An 8,699-nucleotide genomic window follows, 5' to 3' on the forward strand; every position below is an offset into this window, starting at 1 on the left:
TTTAAAAAATTATGGATTATTAATTAAAGAGTTTCCCTAAATCATTTGATAATTGTTAACTGTAGTTATTGGATTTATAGAAATTAGTAAATTATGCCAATTAGTAATATCTTTTGTGAATAAATAATTGTTGTAAAAATTTAATGACAATTTATTAAATTACAATGATTATTGTAAATTATGCTAAATATTAAAAAATTGAACATTTATTAATTAACTAATGGTTGGTCAGTTTCAAGTGACCAACTACCTAACCCGACAAACTGAATTGCCTAGTGAATACTCCTAATTTTAGCTAAACTAATAGTCTAATCTCTAACAAATAACAATAATAGTTTAATCTCCAATCATTATTGAAAATTTATAGTGAGAATACACAATTTCTGAAAATATATTTATAATGAAAATACAATAAACAACTAATAAAAAGATTTAATACCTCTAAGTTAATTAATCTACTTCCACTATTTCAATATTATTTATTTTTTCATTTATTTATATTTTATATTCTTATTAATGTTACTATAGATTTTGTTATTTAATCTATTTTTTGTTTTATAAATAATGTTTAAAATATGTTTTAGTATTCAATTATTTTATATTAAAAACATTTAAAGTTTATTTAAAAATAGTATATAAACATAAATAATTATAAAAAAATAGTATATAAAACATAAATAGTACCCTGCCCCACCCTGAATGGGGCAAGTTTTCTCGAATGGTAAATAGGGATGGAGAAGAGACACGATGGAGATGGGGAAAATATTTTTGCTCTAAATCAGGGACGGGAAATGGATGGGGTTTGCATATAATCCCCAAACCCGATGGTAAATTAATAAAATGTTAGTAGATTTAATATTGACTTTTAAAATATCTCTAAGTTTTTCCTCATATTCTTATAATCCTAAGATCCCGCAATTCCATTTGTAAAATACCCCCAAATTGTCATAATCCAATTCATAAAATCCTATTTGTAAAATATCAATAAATTAGATTATTTTTAGTGGTTGCCTCGGGGTGGGGAAAATTTGTGGATTCTCCATCCCAAATAGAGAATGGGTGCTTTGCCTCCAACCCGCCCTGCCATCGGGATGGGGCATGGATGAGGTAGAGTGTCTTGACTATAGGGGTGAGGGACAAGGAGGGGTGCCACATCCCGTGCATCGCATGGGGCCCCGCTAGTTATAATTACTTTTGTGCTTTTGATAATTTTTTTTAAAGTTATAACATAATTTTTTATTTAATCTATTTTCTGTTTTTGAAATAATATATAAAATATGATTTAGTTATTAATATTTTGATATTTAAAGTATTTAAAAATTAGTTATTTATAATATTATTTAATTATTTAAGTAATACTTTAGAGAGGAAATTTTCAAAAGAGTTCACATTCACAATAATTAAAGAACTCTCATTCATTATTGGTATATATACTTTGATGATGTGATCTCAAAGTATATTTAAATCATATACTTTAGAGAGGAAATTTTCCCAATGAGAAAGGAGTTCACATTGACAATAATTAATCTATTTTTTGTTTTTAATGGATATTAATATTTATCCTCATATATCTATTTTGGAATTTATCAAATTAAAAAGAAGCCTCTTTATTAAATTAATTCCTCTTTTTGTTTTCATTATTGATATATATACTTTGAGATCACATCAGCACCCGAAAGGGCATGCCCCACATGCACAACTCAACGTGCATTGAGAACATCTCTGGGAAATGCTCCCAATGCAGGGTTGGGATGTACTGTTGGCACAGATGTGAAATCATATACTTTAGAGAGGAAAATTTACATTCACAAGGGTTGCCTTTTGTCTCTTTTGAAAATCTTTTGACTAGTAATTAAGGATGTGAGCACCAACAAATTGTGGGGCACTAGGGCCCAAAGGTAAAAGAATCAAAGAACTAGTTCATAAGACAATGTTTCTCAGTCTGATGCTTTTTATCAAAAAAGAAAAAAATGTTATGATGATCAATACTGCATCACATGATCAACGGTGCTGATTTGTTGTTTCATCTGTAATTTCGTGTGTTTTCCTAGGTGGAGGAGGTAGTCAATGAATTCGATGCATGGATTGAGAGAAGTGTCCTCTATAAAAGGTAAGACTACGTACATATAATGGTCACTGTCCTTAGAACCGGCCGAAGCAGACACTGGGTTTGAATGGAAAACCAAGGAAAGGGATTGCTTTCAGTTGAGTTCAGTGCTTTAAAGCGGTTTTGGTGGTTAAAGTGTGCACGGTTAAACCAGCAAAACCCAGAACCGTACAGCTTTCCAGTTCAATCTCTGGTCCAGCTTATCATGCCCCAGAATCTTATACTCATGGCTGACCTCTTGACATTATACCATTCGGCCTCTATCTATCTATTCCTGATTCCTGATTCCTGCTGAATGCATGGGATATGATTGAAATGATATGACCATATATATATATCCATTGGGAAATGATGTGGGTTTTGATTTCTCTTTCACACCAATAGTAAAACTATTGCTGTGTTTTGGCAACTCAATGATCAGCTTAATCTATGCAACCAGACACTCCGAGCAAATTAACATTTTCTTTGAAGAATGAAAAAGCTCTGGGGATGTATTAGTAGAATTCTATTACCATTTAAAATAAAAAAAAAATCTAAATGAAAACAAGCAAACTTTAATTCTTTAAAAAAAACCTCTATGAAAACAAATAACAACAAGACATAAAAAAACTGAATCAACAAAAATAAATATGGAGTCAAGTCCATGCTCAGTACCCCCTCCCAAGAAAAAAGAAAAGAAAAAGAAAAAGAAAAAAGTGGCTTTTATTAAATTGTAAGTAACTAATAATAGAGGAGCCGAGGAGTATAGATTAAGTATGTGTTTGGTAGAGCTTCTGTTTATTAATTAATTTGTTTGTATTTGATCTGTTTTCAAAATCGAGAAAAGAAATAATACTATCCGTTTATGATAAATCGGCGCCGCATCAACAGAATAGTGAATAAACGCCTAACCATTGGAGGTAGCGTTAAAATGAAACTTTCCCAATGGTAAGTGTGCATATAAATCAAGGCTGACTTTTGTGAGTATTTATACTATGATGGACTAAATGCTGATTTGGTGATAACATAACAACGTTTTGATAAACACATATCATGAAACACCCATGAAACAAAGCACACGCTACATAATATTTTATACTCCTCAAATTTTCACTTACAAATGTTTTTACAAATTGACGCAGAAATGGAACCAATTTCTCCATTCAATTAACAGGTTAGTGGTTCATTCATTCTAATCAAATGGATTAATCCATTATGTCATCATTAAATAATAGATATACAAAATAGAAAAAACAGATAAAATACATCATGATATCAAACAAAAATAAAAAGTATTTTTATTGATGATCAAAATAGATAAAATATAAAAGAAAAAATGAGAGTAATTCTTTTACACCTGACCTGACCTGACCAGATCAAAATGTCAAATGATCCAACAGTTCATCGACCGGCCAAGCCATTGCATGTTGACTGAATGAATTAATGGGTTTTTAAAAGCAAATGGTTTGGTAGTGAACATGGTGGAATCCTTACTGGGTGATGGATATAACATCCAAACCAGCTAATTCGACAACCATGAATGGATTGAAACTAATGGGGTATTGACTAAAAAACAATTGACACATCATCATTTGGGGACCCCACAAACTCCAATTAATTACTAGAATTCAGTTCACCGAGGGAAGTACAATACGTAGGTAGGGTAGGAGCTGTCATGGACAAGAGAATTAATAATTTGTACACCCCAACTGCTTGGTAAAAAACCGGAATGACAATAACCATAACAAATAGAATATATGCTAGATGTCAGAACAAGATTCCTTCTGTACCAAATAATATGGCAAAGCTAAGATTTCCAGATATGAACAACAAACTCAGGTCTCTCCATCCCGTGAATTTTCTAATACAGAGACAGACGATATAGGTCCCTGCACCAAGATTTACTTGCTTTGCAAGGCAATAGTCCATGATTAGTTCTCGATCCCAGTGGCTACAATTAATATAAATAAAGGAGGGGTTAGTCAAATCTTCTTACCTTAAGATTGGCAAATTCCATTCCCAGGCCCCCAGACAAGGACTACTACAAATTTTATATTAACCAGAAGCAAGTTTCAATGAAGTAAAATGATGGAACAAAGAAAAATGTATTTTATAAGCCACTGAAGTTGATCAAATTCCATGATAATAGAATATGCTTTATCTCCACTCCCCATGTTGCAATGAGCCGATGAGTGGGTGTTTCAAAATATTCAATATTTGATTAAGTAGGGTTTTGAAAACCCAATTCCTAGTTTTGTAAAGGAATAAACCAGGCGATCTGAGGTGAGTTGTGAGAGTGAATGGGAGTAATGGAGGTGTAGATATATGTAAGCCTGTTTTTGAATGAAATCCAAATGAGAAGCCTTTGACAGAGCATTCGCAGTTCCTGTGCGGCCATGCAGGTTGTTTCCTCGACAGCTCTGCCTGTCAAGACTTTGACATATACGTCGTAAGGTCTCACTTATTGTGTCTCCATGTCTTGAGAAAGCAACATCTCTATTCAGTCTTCACCACCCACCCTGTTCCTCTTTAATTAATGGTTCCTGTTAGCTGTGATTATCGTCTACTCTCTCTCTCTCTCTCATGGTAACTCTATGGCCTAGCTAGGGTATAGGTTGGTGGTTTCTTGGTCAATGTCCATGAATTCCATACACATTAAGTTTTCTCAATTTAACTTATCTTGTCGAAGTCTTTTGGAGGTTTTTACCTGCAAAAAACAAAAAAAATAAATATATAAATAAATAAACAAATTTTTAATTAACTATTGTTGGCTTCATGTGTTTGTTTTCACTCACTTTTTTTTCTGCTGATTTGATTTTTGATTTTGATTTTGGTTTGGTAGCTTCCCTCAAGTTTCCTTCACTTATTAACATGGGTTCTCTAACCCACCGAAAAATTAAATAAAAATAATTTAAAACAATAAAAGTAAAAAAAAAAAAAAAAACAGTATAAGGTCACTTCCAAATCTGTATTGGTCTTTTCTATACCTTGGAGTGTTAATGGGTCCGGCTGGCCTGATGGGTTCATTTGGCCTTGCTGACTTGCTCTTGTAAACTGTTAGCTTGGGAATAGTATGTTGGTACGTGGTTTCAAACTGCTCAACTGTCCATTGTTTCCAAGGCTGGATCCGGACCTATATTGGGCCTACACAGGTCTGGGCTCAGCTTACTAGCCCTTAGTCTAGATTTGGATAAAGATTGACCCAGCCCAAGCAGTTGAATCATGGATCGATTAACCTCACGGATTGACCCTATAGTAGAGGTGCCTTGATGCATACATGACAGTTATGAATGGTTACTGCTTTAGGTCATTGATTGCTTGGTGCTAAATAATATCATCCGTTATCGTTGAATTCTACATAATTGTGGGTCCAAATGAGCTAGATGAGCTAGGTAGAGCCCTTAAATGTTCACTGTTAAATAGGGTACAACACATATCATATAGGGTCAATAATTCAAGCCAACCAACCATGAAATAATTTAGGAATGGTATGGCGAAACGGGATTCATGTAACCGACCTCATATAATTAGGACAGGGCTTAGATGGTGATGAATTCAAGCCAACCAAGCACCAATTTGGGCGTAGCAGTTTGATTATTAGAATTGAAATGGCTGAATTGAATGACTTGTTGCATTGTCATTTTAAAGTTAATGTTATCAAATAATTTAAGGATTCATGATTTATGTATATGTCAATGTGAAAAAGAATTATGACCATGGGGTTTATAGTTCATCACGTTTGTCTATTTAATATACATAAAAGTCATTTTGGAAGAATAAGAAATTATTGTTTTTGGTAGAGGAATAAGAAAATAGTTGTTCCCTTGTATTTTCCTAAGAAGAGCTTGCTAATTGCAGGATTTCTCTAGAATTCAAATTGTCCTTCAAAGTGGGGATACTCTGGCTAGCTAGAAGGGTCGTTTTCTTTTCTTTTTTTCAAAGATTCTCTGGATTGGTCATGCATGGGAGGTAAATGTGAACCCTTGACTTAATATAAAAGCAAAAAAGCAAAATGGAAACAAAAAAAAAAGGAGATAAGGAACAAACATATGGAGACATAGATGAAGGAACAAATTAAAAGATTTTGAAAACAAGAATCCCCTAAGTTTTGTCACTTGATAATCCTTAGAAATTAAGCCATGTAAAGTGAAAACTCACATTGCAATTGGCGTTTTCCCAGCATTCCAAGATTTGAAGCATGATTTAATTTAGGCGGTATAGATGCTAGAGACTGGCCCAAATTAATAATGGTGTTAGGGGGCCCCGGCCAACTTAGTACCACTTTTGTTTATTAATTAGAATCCTTGAACAAAGCAACTATGTAAATAAAGTAGAAAAGAAAAGACAAAGTGCTCATCAACAGCCCTAAAAACCTACTTATCAGCACAAATACCTTGTCTAGTTTTTTCATACTTTTGTGCTCTGTGTGAAATCGTTCGTGTTCTTCAAAGTTCTTTATGTTAGCAGAGGCATAGCTCCATCCATTCTTCAGCTTTTCATTTATTATTTTACAAAGTTATTTACCATCTTTTTATTATAAAATGCACGAGTTAAAATGAGCGCCTAGCTAGTTTGATTTACTTTTCTCTTGGGTTAAACAAAGCTCGCCTTATTGTAATCTAAGCCTATTGTTAAACTGCATTATTGGCACTGTAATTTGCCCATTTGGATTACTAAAATACCCTTGTATAGCCAGAAAATGGCATCTTTTGAATATCAAAATCTGTGTTTGGAATTCTGTGGATTAGGAATGGCAACGGGGCGGGGCACCCCCTCCCCGTCCCCGCCCCGTAGTTAAGATAATTTGCCCTATCTCCGGTGGTGGGGCATCCATTTCCTGTCGAGGATGGGGAATCTTCAAATTTTTCCTGTTCTAAGGCAATTATCTATTTTATGGACAATTTACACATAGGATATAGGAATTTGGAGGTATTTTAGGAATTGAATTATAATATTTTAGGGGTAATTCAAAAATAAAATTATGGGATCATAGGATTTTAAGAATTTAGGGAAAAACTTAGAGATATTTTAAATATTAATATTAAACCTAGAGATATTTTACTAATTTAACTTCGGGTTCGAAAAATTATATACAAAACCCATTCTTACCCTATCCCCAATTCAAGAAAAAAAATATTTTTCCCGTCCCCACCCCATCCCTGTTTAAGGTCGGGAAAAACCCACCCCGTTTGAGACGAGGCCCCAATTTTATGGAGGAAATTGCCATTCTTACTATGCATTCTTAAATCACTAAATGAAAAACCACCTCCCCAAAGAAGAAAGAAAGATAAAAGTAAAAATGACAAGCCTTATACTCCCTTTGATCAGGAAATTATAAGGGGGTTAATTTGTTAATAGAAGAGATGTAATTAAGATATAGAAATGATCATGTTTGACAGTCTGACCAATCAAAACCATCACATGGATTTTGATGAATTCTATTTGATTATAATGTACGCCTTAGCACAAAACATTAAAGTGTAGGATCGAGAGATCAAATTCAGTCAAAGAATGGAGGTCACATGACATATCTGTCCTTCACAAACTTATATATAGCTTAGAAAATTTGGTAATTAAGTCTGCAAACTACCTATCTGGTTTCAACTTTCAACGTACGTAGATGACAGGAGGTTGTGACTCTTGTAGTTTACTTTCGTAGTCGACAAGCAAGTATGTGCATTGAATGCTTCAGGGCATTTTTCTTGGAAAACTTGCTTCTCCTACCTACACAGTCTACACTACAGATATGAAGTTGAACAACTCCTCCTCCATTAACCATTACTCTCTCTCTCTCTCTCAATTTAACTAGAAATTGAACTAAGCACAGAAAGAGTTAGGATCACCATGCGATGATCATGATGAACGGTAAATCAATATTCTAATGTGGGACCCAATTTGTGGTGGGTGTCCAAATGGGCATCAACATCCAATAGCGGTCAAGGGAATATGCTAGAGTCAACCCCTGAATCATTTTCAATTGTTTTCTGGGAAGAAGAAGTCTCAAATCCCCTAAAATCAGATGCACATGTTTTTGAAATCTTTGGTGGAATTATTTAATGTATCAAAAATTTCCGAATTTTGGTTTAGAATATAGGCCAATTGGGATTTGGTGGAAGAACGAGGTGATCTTGGTGGCTTTTAAATTTCATTTATTTATTTTATTTGTTTTCTTTCCAACATGATTGTGGAACTAGCTGACAGTGTTTGGCAAGTCAATCTAGTTTCCATAAATATACTTAATTCGGTGCAACCTAAAACTCGGATTCCAAACAACTGTTCATATCTAAGTTTCCATAAGGAGTTACTGAGGATTCCATAGAAGTATAGCTTTGTGTGATTTTGTTTCCATTAATTGCATTTCGGATGAAATGGGCAGATGAAGGTTTTAATCTGCATAATCATCCCTAAGTTCTGGTTTGATTGGAAGAGTATATGAGTCCCACCTCAACCCTCTATTTTAAGTATATCACTGTTGCTGAAACTTCCCCTAAAGTTTTTGATCATTGCTGAAACCTTTCCTGAAGTTTCTAATTATTGTCTGTTCAAAAAGAGGGTATGAAAATGTCTTAAATATCCATACAATTACTTTTGAGACTGGTTTCTATAAGAAAAA

The sequence above is a fragment of the Nelumbo nucifera genome, chromosome 5 (assembly GCF_055504915.1).
Source record: "Nelumbo nucifera cultivar China Antique chromosome 5, China Antique-T2T, whole genome shotgun sequence".
Classification (NCBI taxonomy): domain Eukaryota; kingdom Viridiplantae; phylum Streptophyta; class Magnoliopsida; order Proteales; family Nelumbonaceae; genus Nelumbo; species Nelumbo nucifera.